A 12,647-nucleotide genomic window follows, 5' to 3' on the forward strand; every position below is an offset into this window, starting at 1 on the left:
GCTCGAGGCACACAAAAGGAACTAAGCATTGGCTGTGGGGAGAGCACAGGAAGGATACGGATTTTCTTCCTTCAGCTTCTGTCCTCTGCTTTGTTGCGGAAAGCAGAAGGTCACTATTTTTCATTTTCATTTTATTTTGCTTTGCTTTTTTGACACTGGCAGCAACTTCTTCTAATAGGCCAATAATTTTTATTCAGATAGTGCAGTTATGATCCCTAGCAGTATATTAAAAAATATCCCAAGTCAACAATATTTCTAAATATATGCACACCATCAAAAGGCTCCAAAAACATTTAATTTCAATATGTTTATAAATAGAACTTTGGGGCTAATTCCAAGGAGGCTCAACTTCTACACATTTATTGGCATTGAAACTGTTAAATTCAGTGATATTGAGCAATATGGATTATATTTCTTCTCAAAATACATTGATATATAAACACAATAAGTTAATACTTGAGTTAATTTTTAATTCTCAGATAAGAAACAAATTAAGAAAGGACAATTTATTCAGAGGCCTAAGAGCTTCATTTATGTTCTAAATCTAAAACAAATATATGAATATGAACCTATAGATACTTGAAAATACCTGGAAGATTGAAATGTTCAGTTTTCAATTAAGATCTTTGCCACTGCGTACAAAGAACATTAAGGGGAAACTTCTCTCAGGAGGGAACTTACCTTTACCAAGGTCATCAAACAATGCATAGGGGGGTGGGGGGGAAAAACCAATGCATGAAATCCTAACTCCAACATACTGATAAGAAACTTATTGTTGCCCTGGCTGGTGTAGCTCAGTGGATTGAGCGAACCAGAGGATCGAGGTTCGATTCCCAGTCAGGGCACATGCCTGGGTTGCAAGCCAGTTCCCTGCAGGCCAACTCCCAGCAGGGGACGCATGAAAGGCAACCATACATTGATGTTTCTCTCCCTCTCCTTCCCCTCTAAAGATAAATAAATAAATTTTAAAAAATCTTTAAAAAAAAAAGAAACTTATTGTTGTCCAGACCTTAGTCCTTCTATTAGCATAATAATGACTGTTTTCTCCCAGTAGGTGGACCATATTTCTACCCATCTTCTGAGCCATAATAAAGTTTCAATACATTTAAAAGGAATCAAGGAAATTGTTTTCTTGGACCAAAATAGAATTAAATTAGAAATAAGTAACAAAAAGATCTCTGAAGAATCCCCAAATACTCAGAAACTGAATAATATTCATTGTATAATTTGTGCATCAAAAAAGAAAGCAAAAGGTAAATTAGAAGGGGTTTTGAACCGAATGACAATGAAAACAACAACATACCATTTGTGATGCAACTAAGGCAATATTTAAAGGAAATTTAAAGCACTAAGCACTAAACACCTACATTAGAAAAGAAAGTCTCAAATAAATGACCTTAGCTTCCACCTTCAGAAACTAGAAACAGAAGAAAAATTAAAACAAAATAAAGTATACAAAAAATGAAATAAAGATAAGAGCAGAGATCAATGACATAGAAAACAAAAATAATAAAGAATATCATGACGGGGAGCATGGGGTGGGGGGAGGGCAGGGTTGGGAATATAAGACAGAAAGCTGTACTTGAACAAGAATTAAATAAAAAAACTATTTAAAAAAAAAGAGAATATCATGAAACTAAAAGTTGTGTTCTAGCGTTTAAAAAGATCAATAATATTGACAAATATCTAGCCAAATTCAATAGGGGAAAAAAAGAGAGAGAAAGAGAGAGCAAAGATACAAATGACCAATATCAAGAATGAGAGAGAAAACATTATTGTAGATCCTATAAACATTAAAAGAGTCATAAAGTGCCCTGGCTGGTGTGGCTCAGTGGATTGAGCGCCAACCTACAAATCAAAGGGTTCCCTGTTTGATTCCCAGTCAGGGCACATGCCTGGGTTGCAGGCCAGGTCCCCAGTGGGCAGTGTTGCATTCACCAACCGCGAGAACAAATGTCGGAGACTTTCAGGGTTCCAAAGATGTTACTTTATTGGCCAAGTTTAACCTGCGCAGGGGCGAACTCTCCAAAGTGTCCGGAGACACGGTGGCCGCAAGGGCTGGAAATGAGAGTCACGCCAAACGCTTACAGGCTTAGGGTTTTAAGGAGGCGTGCAAGCAAGCTGGATACAGAAGCAGATGTGGCGGTTAGCGGTTGGCTCAGGGGCACAATAGGGTTACTGATTATTGGTGAGTTAACTTGTGCACTGGCTCGTGCTCCTTTACTTGATTGGTCAGTTGAGCATGTGCACAGGGGTAAAATTTCCCTCCCTAGTAACTGTCCAGATGGCTATCTGCCTGACTAACCTTGTTGCTCTTACACCACATCCTGGAACACACCCTGCTCTTCGGGTGTGTCCCGGAGCCTCTTTGCGTTAGTTAGTAAAACACCTTTTGCTTCCTTACAGCTATGTTCTGGCTAGTTCCCCTTTGCCCTCAACAGGCAGCACATGAGAAGCAACCACACACTGATGTTTCCCTCCTTTTTTCTCCCTTCCCTTTTCTCTCTAAAAATAAATAAAATCTTTTTTAAAAAGCTACTCTAAGTAATAAGTAAATTTAGTAAGTTCACAGAATACAAGGCCAATAAATGAAAGGCTACTATTGCCCTATATACTAACAACAAACAACCAGAAAATTAAAATTTAAAAGTATTGATACAGGGTGCAGCCAAGCGGGGGGCGGGGCCGGAAAAGATTTGGAATGGTGTCCAGAACTCAAAGTGTACAGGAATATTGGAGGAAATATGAAGATGTCCTCACACCCCCCCCCCCCAGGTGTCAGTTGGGGGAAGGGACGAATGGAGCAGGGCCATTGAGAGCTGTTTTGCATAGCAACAGTTTTGCAGCTAACCTCTGGAATGGTCATTTAACATATCTATAACCTTTAACTGGTTTCATAGATATGTTAAAGAGCTGTGGCCAAGTTTTGGGCCAGGGAGAAGTGAGTAGCTACCCAGGCTGGAACAGGGGTTGCTTCTCTGAGAGAGTGCCTGCGAGAGAGGCATGTGGCTTTAGCAGAGTGAAGACCCCCTCTTGGCCAGGTGACGGGGAGAGCCACGCTGTTTTGGAAAGATGTAGACCCCTGTAGCCATTAAGAGGGAGAGCCGAGCGGTTTCAGCAGAGTGCAGACCCCCTCTTGGCCAGGTGAAAGGGAAAACCACGCAGCTTTGCCAGAGTGGAGATCCCTGCGGCCAGGTGAAGAAGAAAGCCGCGCCTTTGGTGGAGCGCGGCTTTGGTAGAAGAGGCCCACTTGGCTTTGGCGTGCTCCCTTTGGCTGAGTGGCCTGGAAACCAGGAGAGACTTTGACTAGGACTTGGTACAAAGAACTCTTGCCAGTGAAAGGTGCCACATGACTTTGGATTAATTGGAGATCCTGCCTGGACAGGCAGGCGACACAGCTCACGTGCCAGCGACCTGAAAAACGGACATGTGCCCTTTTCCTGATTTACGGTACCCGGAGTTGGGACAGTGGGAGAAGGGAGCGCTGTGTGTGTGTGTGTGTGTAGGTGTATACCCTTAAAGACTTTAATATTTTAAGGAAGGCATTAGGCCTGAATAGCATTAAATAAACATTTTGTTTCCTTTCCACAAATCTGTGGCATTGAGAGATGTCTTTCCAATTGGCGGCGGACAGAAGAGCCCAGTAGATATTAGTGTATCGTCCTTGGGAGGGGCCCCTGTTTTCTGTAGCAGTTTTTGGCATCCCTCGGTGGGCCAAGTATTGCCCCCCACCTCGGACCCTTGTTTGGTAACAGTATCATTTACAATAGCATCAGAAACAAACTAGTTGGTAATAAAGTTAATATAAAATGTGCAAGACTTGTACAATAAAAATTATAAAGTAGTGCTGAGAAAAATTAAAGAAGCTATACATGAATTGAAAGACATCCTGTGTTCATTGATTGGAAAACTAAATATTGTTAAGATGGCAATATTACCCAATGGCCTTTTCTGTAGAACTGGAAAAGTTAATTCTAAAATTCATATGGAATTGCAAGGGGTCCTGAATAGCCAAAATAACTTAGAACAAGAACAAAGCAGAAAGATCACACTTCCCAATTTCAAAGCTTATTGCAAGGCTATAGTAATCAAAGCTGACATAACGATAGACGCATAGGTCAATGGAATTGAATTGAGAGTTCAGAAATAAACCCATCCATTTATGGTCATTTGATTTTAAACAAAGAGTGTTAATATCATTTAGTGAGCAAAGAATAGTCTCTTCAACAAATGGTGCTGGGAGAACTGCAAAAGAATGGAGTTAAACCCTTACCTCAAGCCATAGACAAAAATTAACTCAGAATGGATTGAAGACCTAAGTATAGGAACTACACTACAAAACCCTTGACCTGACTGATGTGGCTTAGTGAATTGGGTGTTGTCATCAGTTCAATTCCATATCAGGACACATGCCTGGTTTGCTGGCCAGAACCCTGGTTGGGGTGCACGTGAGAGGCAACCAATTAATGTTTCTCTTCCTCTCTTTTTCTCCCTCCCTCATCATTTCTCTAAAAATAAAGTCTTTTTTAAAAATAAAAATAAACTATAAAACTCATAATAAAACATGGGGCTAGCCCTGGCTAGGTGGCTCAGTTGGTTAGAGCACCGACCCATATGCCAAAAGGTTGTCAGTTGGGAACACTGCTCAAAGCACATACCTACCTACGTTGTGAGTTTGATCCTTGGTTGAGGAGCATCCGGGAGGCAACTGATTGATGTTTCCCTTTCTCTCTCCTTTCCTCTGTCTCTAAAATCTATACCCATATCCTTGGGCAAGGGTTAAAAAGGGGGTGCAGGGAAAGGTGATCAAATTAATTTAAAATAGATTTATATAATTTCTTTATTTTTAAAATTAATCAATTTTTAGACTTAGGAAAACAAAGTAATAAATCAACCTACCATTCTTTTTTTTAAAAGATTTTATTTATCTTTAGAGGGAAAGGGAAGGAGAGAGGGAGAGAAATATCAATTTATGGTTGCTTCTCCTGCATCTCCTGCTGGGAACTGGCCTGCAACCTAGGCATGTGCCCTGACTGGGAATTGAACTGTGATCCTTTGGTTTGCATGTCCGCACTCAATTCACTGAGCTATACCAGCCAGGGCACCATTCTTCATTAACTAACTGTAATAAGGCAATGTCACATATGGATGAATTATAAGATATTCATAAAACAAAGAATGTGATGCAAGTCCTGATATTTCTTTGGTCAAATATATCTGTATGCCTGTATCAAACTCTGAGGTCTTGCCTCTGACAATAATTAAATCTTAGGTATAAAGATCAGAAATAACACCATGGTTTTATTACACATTATTATAAAACTTTTCCCATGGATTTAATGAAATGGAAATATATAGACTGCAAAAATTAATTGCTCTGGCATGCAATGTATTAGTGAATTTTTGTTCATGAGCAGTAGGCAATGTTAAATAAAATAAGATGAAATAAAGATGAGAACCGACTAAAATTGGAATAAATGTTTTTATTACATATTTTGATTAAAACAATTTAAAACTAAGACTATACTTTCAGGAATTATCTCTATAGTTTGTTACTAAAGAAGTTTCTCCAATGAGCACGCAAAACCACAAGGAAGAGGTTTGGCATTCTCTCCTGAGTTTGAAGCTGGCTCTTGGTGTTGCTTTATTTTATTTTATTTCTTTTTTCTTTTGTTTCCTTTTTCTTCTTTCTTTTTTAAAAGATTTTATTTATTTGTTTTTTGAGAGAGGGAAAGGGAGGTAGGAAGAGAAGGAAAGAAACATCAGTGTGTGGTTGCCTCTCATGCACCCCCAACCAGGGGCCCAGCCCCCAACCCAGGCATGTGCCCTGACTGGGAATTAACTGGTGACCCTGCGGTTTGCAGACCAGAACCCAGGTCACGGAATCATAGCAGCCAGGGCTTCCTTTTTTAAAAAATTTGTTTCTTGGTGTTGCTTTTGCAACTGCTATTGGCCCTTGATGATCAGTCTTCTTTTCTTTTCAGAGAGTTAAAAGGGAGAGGATGAAGTCTGAGGAGTTTTTAAAAATAATAATAATAATAATTTGTAACTATTTTAACGAATAACACACTGAGTTTGAAAGAGATCCTGTAAAAACTTGGTTTATTTTAACTAACGTGTTATGAAAAATTTGATGATCCTAGAAAATTTTAGTTACACATAAAATAATATACTGCTGACCAAGGCAGGGCAGCAAACAAAAAAAAATTAATGATTAAAATAATAAACTGCTTTATTAATGATTAAATAAATAAACTGCTTATTTCTTTGCTGCTAATGACATGACTTTGGGATGAGTATTGAGAACAAGTCAAAATAATTGCATTTAAGTATGTAAAAAAAACTATTGTTTAGTATTTTTTAAAAAGATGTGCCCTGTGCTTTGTTTACTTAATATAAATGCTTTCTTTGATGATTCTTAAGGGTTGGAAAAAGCCTTATTTTCACCCCCCTGCCATACTGTATATTTTATTCAGTCCATAACAATATGAACCAAGCTTCACTCTTCATGAAAGTATGTAAAATATAGGGAAAGACTGGTTCCTTGTTAATCGCTGAAGGAGACCTCCCTTTTGTTTGGTGCCCTGGCATATATTAGTCACCTAGTGGGGCCATAAAATCAGATTTGAGATGAATAATGCGTCTGCTTTCTTTTCGAAAAGTTGGAGAAGGGCTATCATGAACATAGGTACTTTCCAAAGCAGGTTATAATTTTAGGACAAAGGAGTCAAAGAAGCTGAGGATGGAAAGTTTGATTTCCTTAAAGCTGTTCATAATTGAGCACAATTTGGAAAACGTTCTGTACTCCCAGTGGTATAAAAAAAACCCAGTTTAAGAATCACGGGGTAGACTGAAAAAATGGCTTAACATGGTTTAAGAAAACATTGCCATCTAGTGGCAACTACTGCAAGTCGTAGACACAAAGACCTAAAGGTTCCCTTGACCCCTTGAAGGACACCTCTAAATCAGCCCCAAGTAGCAAAATATCTTGCGTTTATATGTTATACATGATATTGCTTTCTACTTATATTGCTATTCAACATTTCAAGCGAGCCCTTGAGGTGGTGATGCTTTTCCCTTCTATAGATGAGGCACTTGAGGCTCAGACAGGGTAATTTATCCAAGATCACACTTTCATCTACTCACTCAAGGTCCATTTATCAAGAACATTAATATGACTAGCACTATCCATGGCTTGGAGTAGGGGGATGAGTTATGGGTGAACTAAAAATGACTAAGGCACAATGTGCTTAAATCATTCACAATCTAATGGGTATATAGCACTGTGGAGGCTGGAGTCAGAATTTGCATCCAGGATTAATGTGCATCAGTGTTCTTGCCACTACATCACGGCACAGTAAATGTAAATGTCACAATGGTGTTTGGATGAATCCTGACGTCCGTGCAGTACAGATGAGGTTAGTCATGGGGAAAGGTGGTTTCCAAGAAAATGACTCACCGAATTGAAATAGCTGGACAAGAGGCCTGCCCTTTTCCCATACCCCTCTAGTCCAGGGTTTGTAATCTGCTATGAGTTTGGAAATCAGATAAATAAGTTTATTAAGAGGGTATTTAATAAACATGAAAGTCAATGACCTGAGTGAAAATCCCTAGTGAGAGTTTTAGAGCATAGACTGAAGTCTGTTTTGGCCACACTTGGGACTTTTTAAGATGTCCTGTCTCTGAGCTCAGGCCAGGCAGCTTAGCTGGCTAACAAGTTCTAAGTGGGCAGTGTTACAGTAGAATAAATAATTGTGCCACAATGAGCGAGTTAGGAAAAACTCACATCCCTTTCCAGGGCCTGCCTTCCTCCCCAGGCTTGTGTTTAGGACCTCACCCCCTAGCTTAGGATCTCTCTCCTGCAGAAATCGACCTTTTTTCTACTATTGGCCATTCCAGGTTCTTGCCTAACTCAGACCTTTGTAACATTTCCCCCTCTTCCTCGCTCTTCATAAGATTGGCTCCTCATCTTTCACGATACAGCTTTAATGTCACATTCTCAGAAAGTTCTTCACTGCCGGCCCTACCTAATATCTAATGTAATCACTAGTATCCTAGTATCTAGGCTCTCCACCAACACCTTTTGTGTCCTAAAAATGTCCTAGCTAACTGAAGGTTTAGCACTTACCACCTTCTAATATACACATATTTTGTCTATTATCTTTATTGTTTATCTCCCCCACTAAAATGTAAGCTCTGTGAGGATAAGTGGTTTGTCTACTTGGCTCATTTCTGTATGTCTACCACCTAGGACAGAACTTGGCACACAGTAGGTACTCAATAAATAACTGTGAAAGAATTAAATGAAAACTATTTTCCTCTTTGTCTCATATGGCTATTTTCAATAAACATAGCCAGACAGCTTGGTTTTCTTAAATAGAATCTGACAGTTTTACTTGGCAGCTCATGAAACAGGACTGCTGTGTGCCTTTGTTCTGGGAAATGGACTTCAAGTAACCTTCCCATGGCCGAAGCCTCCCTGTGGTGGGAAGTCAGGCATTAGTTAGGTGTGTTAAATCACATTTCTTAGGTCTACACTGCCACATCATTTGTTAACTCTCTTTGGCAGGATAGTGGGTAATGAGTTCAGGGTCTTGTTCAAATATCAGGTTAGCTTTCCTCCATTCCTAACCACAAACTCCACTTTGTGATAAGCTGGTTCTCTGGCCTGTGTACAGCTGATTTCACCACGGGAGGGTGAGGCTGCAGAGAATAAAGTTCTCGAACTCATCTCATTCCTGGAAAAACAATGCCAAGTGCATCCCTTGCTGGCATTAAGTCGTGCATAGTGATGTCTTATGAAAAGAACAGTGTATAACCGTAAAGGGCTAGAAAGGTGCTGCTAAGTCACCAATTTCCGGTGAGAGCCACGGGAGCTAAGAAGGAGCGAGGTCCCTCAGTCTTCATGAAGGTCTAGTTTGTATACAGCATTATCCAGAAAGTAGCAAGGAAGAATCCCTAGGCTGCCCCCTTAGAGGGAGCCAGGGTGGGTAGTAGAGGCTAGCAGCCTATCCCCACTCCTTGAGCACGCAGTCTTCCTGCAGCATTGCCTGCGTCCCTGGTCTCCACCGCCTCACTTTCTATTCACTGCTTCTGACTCACTACCTTTCCAGCTTCTTCCCATACCCCTTGTTTCTTGCTTATCACAGGCCATCTCATGAACATCTTTCAGTCCTTGAATGTGACAAAAGTTTCCTATCCCCAGACTTTTGCACATATCTTCTGTCTCTACTCCCATAAAAAAGACACTTAGGTAACATTATCTACTTAGCCTGTGCATTTTGGCTTCTCATTACCACTCAGGGCTTCTGTTTTTGCTATTAGTTGACCCAAACTACTTTTGCCAATATAATCAAAGATGTATCTATTCCAAAATCTATAGATTAATATAGAGAGAATTGATATTTTGTGATTGAGTCTTTTGTTTTTCTATCCAAGGACCTGATGGACCTTCCCTTTTGTGCATGTTTTTTTGTGTGTGTTTCTGAAGATTTATTTTTAGAGAGAGGATAAGAAAGGGAGAAAGAGAGAGAGAGAGAAACATCAATGTGTGAAAGACACAGTGATTGGTTGCCTCTCACGTGCCCCCAGCTAGGGACCTGGCCTGCAATCCAGGCGTGTGCCCTGACCAGGAATAGAACTGGTGACATTTGGGTTCACAGGCCAGCACTCAGTCCACTGAGGCAAACCAGCCAGGGCCTGAAGAATATTTTAAATTTTGCATTATATAGATTTCTTGGTAAATTTAGTCCTGGGAATTTATCTTTTTTGTTGTCATTGTAAACAGTGCCTTTCCCCCACTATACCTAATTGATTTCTATTTGTATACACAAAAGCTTTTGGTTTATTACATCAGTTGAATTTGTTTTGTTTATCACGGATTTTCCACTTGATTCTCTTGAAGTTTCTAGATATATAATCGTATCATTTATAAACAGTGATACTTTATAACTCTTCCTTTCCCATTTTAACACCACTAATTATCTTCTTTTGTCTAACCAAATTGACTATTATATCTAGAACAATATTAAGTAACCTCGTGATAGTGGACATCTTATCTTGTTCCTGAGTTTGATTGTTTCTGCATTAATCACAGAGCTGGTTTTTTGATTGTCCATAAATATCTTGAATCTGCCCACTTCTCTATATTTTCTTTTTTTAATTTAAAACATATTTTGTTGATTATACCATTACAGTTGTCCCATTTTTCTCCTTTTATTGCCCTCTTCCCTGCACCCCCATCCCACCAGCATTTCCTCTCTTGGTTCATGTCCACGGTTGTACATAAAAATTCTTTGGCTTCTCCATTTCCTATACTATCCTTAACCTCTTCCCCCTGTCTATTTTGTACCTACCAAATATGCTTCTTATTCCCTATACCTTTCCCCCCACCTTCCCCACTCCTTGTCCCCACTGATACCCTCCACATGATCTCCATTTCTGTGATTCTGTTCATGTTCTAGTTGTTTGCTTAGTTTTTTTTTTTTAGGTTCAGTTGTTCATAGTTGTGAGTTTGTTGTCTTTTTACTGTTCATAGTTGGATCTTCTTTTTCTTCGATAAGTCCCTTTCACATTTCATATAATAAGGGCCTGAGGATGACAAACTCCTTTAAACTGACCTTATCTGTGAAGCACTTTATCTGCCCTTCCATTCTAAATGATAGCTTTGTTGGACTGAGTAATTTTAGATGCAGGCCCTTGCCTTTCATGACTTTAAATGATTTTTTCCAGCTCATTGTTGTCTGCAAGGTTTCTCTTCAGAAATCAGCTAATAGTCTCATGGGAACTCCTTTGCAGGTAACTGTCTCCTTTTCTCTTGCTGCTCTTAAGATTTTCTTCTTCTCTTTAATCTTGAGTAATGTAATTGTGATGTGCTTTGGTGTGTTCCTCTTTGGGTCCAACTTGTTTGGGACTCTCTGAGCTTCTTGGACTTCCTGGAAGTCTACTTCCTTTGCCTGATTAGGGAAGTTCTCCATTATTTCTTCAAATAAGTTTTCAGTTTCTTGCTGTTGTTCTCCTTTTGGTACCCCTATGATTCAGATGTTGGATCATTTAAAGTTGTCCTGGAGGTTCCTAAGACTCTCTCATTTTTTGGAATTTTTGTTTCTTCATTCTGTTCTTGTTGAATGTTTATTTCTTCCTTCTGCTCCAAATTTATTTATTTACTTATTTACTTATTTATTTTAAATTTAATTGTTGTTCCAGTACAGTTTCTGTCTTTTACTCCCATCCCAGCCCACCCCTCAAAGCTAATTGGCGTTCCCACACTGGGAGTCAAACTCGGGATTCTGCTCCAAATTTTTGCTTTGAGTCCCGTTTCCTTCCCTTTGATGTTGGTTCCCTGTACTTTTCTCTTCATTTCACTTTGTATAGTCTTCACTTTTTTTTCTCTATTTTGTGACTGTAATCAGCCAATTCTGTGAGCATCCTGATTGCCAGTGGTTTGAACTCTGCTTCTGATAGGTTGGTTATCTCTTCATCATTCAGTTCTGTTTTTGGAACTTTGATCTGTTCTTTCATTAGGGACAAATTTTTTTTTTTTTTGTCTCAGTGCAGCTATTTTATTGTAAGGGGAAGAGACTTAGGTATTTGCCAGGGTAGGGCAACCTACATCACTGTGTTGTGGTGCTGTATGTGTGGGTGGGGTCAGAGAGAAAACAATGCTGCTTGCTTGGCTCTTGGCAGGCTTTAGTAACTTTCCCCGCTACCCACAAGTAAATAGGGCCTTCTCATGCTGATTCCAGGGTGGGTAGGTTTGTATACATTCTAGGACCCTGTGGTCTCTCCAACAAACCCTTCTGTGAGGCCCAGAGTTTCTCCTGCCACCTCAGCCCCCATAGGATTTTACAGTCAGAGGTTTTGAGGCTTTATTTCCCCACCCTGGGACCCTGGGTTGTGTGGTCTGTCTGACTCCCCAGTTGTTCCTCCTGCTTTATCCACATGCAACTGTGGGACTGCCTGGTCCTTCAGCTGCTTCCTTGCTGTGCAACCTCTCCTCTGTGGCTACTCATCTCCACCCCACCTACCAATCCGAATGTTTCTTCTTTAACCCCTTGGTTGTGGGACTTCCATACAGTTCGATTTTCTGGCAGTTCTGGTTGTTTTTGTTTTTAAATTTGTTGTTGTCCTTCTTTTGGTTGTGTGAGGAGACAAAGTATATCTACCTATGCCTCCATCTTGGCCAGTAACCCACTTCTCTATATTTTCACTGCTGTTGCCTTAGTTGAAGACACTATGATTTTCACCTGCAATAACCTCCCATTTTCAATTTATTTTTCACATAATCGCTAGAATGGGCTCATAAAAATGAAAATCTGATCATGTTGTTTCCCTCTTAAAATACTCCAGTGACTTCCTGTCCTTTATAGGATGAAGCCTAAAATCCTTAACGTGACCACAAGGTCCTTCATGATTTGACCTCCATATGCATTTCCAGCTTCACTGTGAACCTACTCTCTTTCACCACAGTTGACCCCTTGCAGGCCTTTCAGTTCCTTGAATATGATAAGCATTTTTCTCCTCCAGAATTTGCACATTCTGTTCTGTCTCTACCCCTTTGCTTTGATAACATCATCCTACTTACCCTTCACATTTTGGCTTCTTGCTGACTTTTTCAGGAGAACCTTCCCTACATTGCAGACCAGGTG

The 12,647-nt window shown here is 39.9% G+C and overlaps 1 pseudogene; it reads left to right on the forward strand.

Annotated features, from left to right (window-relative positions):
• Window positions 1-5,517: 5,517 nt before the first annotated feature.
• LOC118989055 (uncharacterized) lies at window positions 5,518-5,753 on the forward strand (annotated as a pseudogene).
• The last annotated feature ends 6,894 nt before the right edge of the window (window positions 5,754-12,647 follow it).

This window comes from Sturnira hondurensis, unplaced genomic scaffold (assembly GCF_014824575.4).
Source record: "Sturnira hondurensis isolate 20B ecotype Veracruz unplaced genomic scaffold, ASM1482457v3 Scaffold0006413, whole genome shotgun sequence".
In the NCBI taxonomy this organism is placed as follows: Eukaryota; Metazoa; Chordata; class Mammalia; order Chiroptera; family Phyllostomidae; genus Sturnira; species Sturnira hondurensis.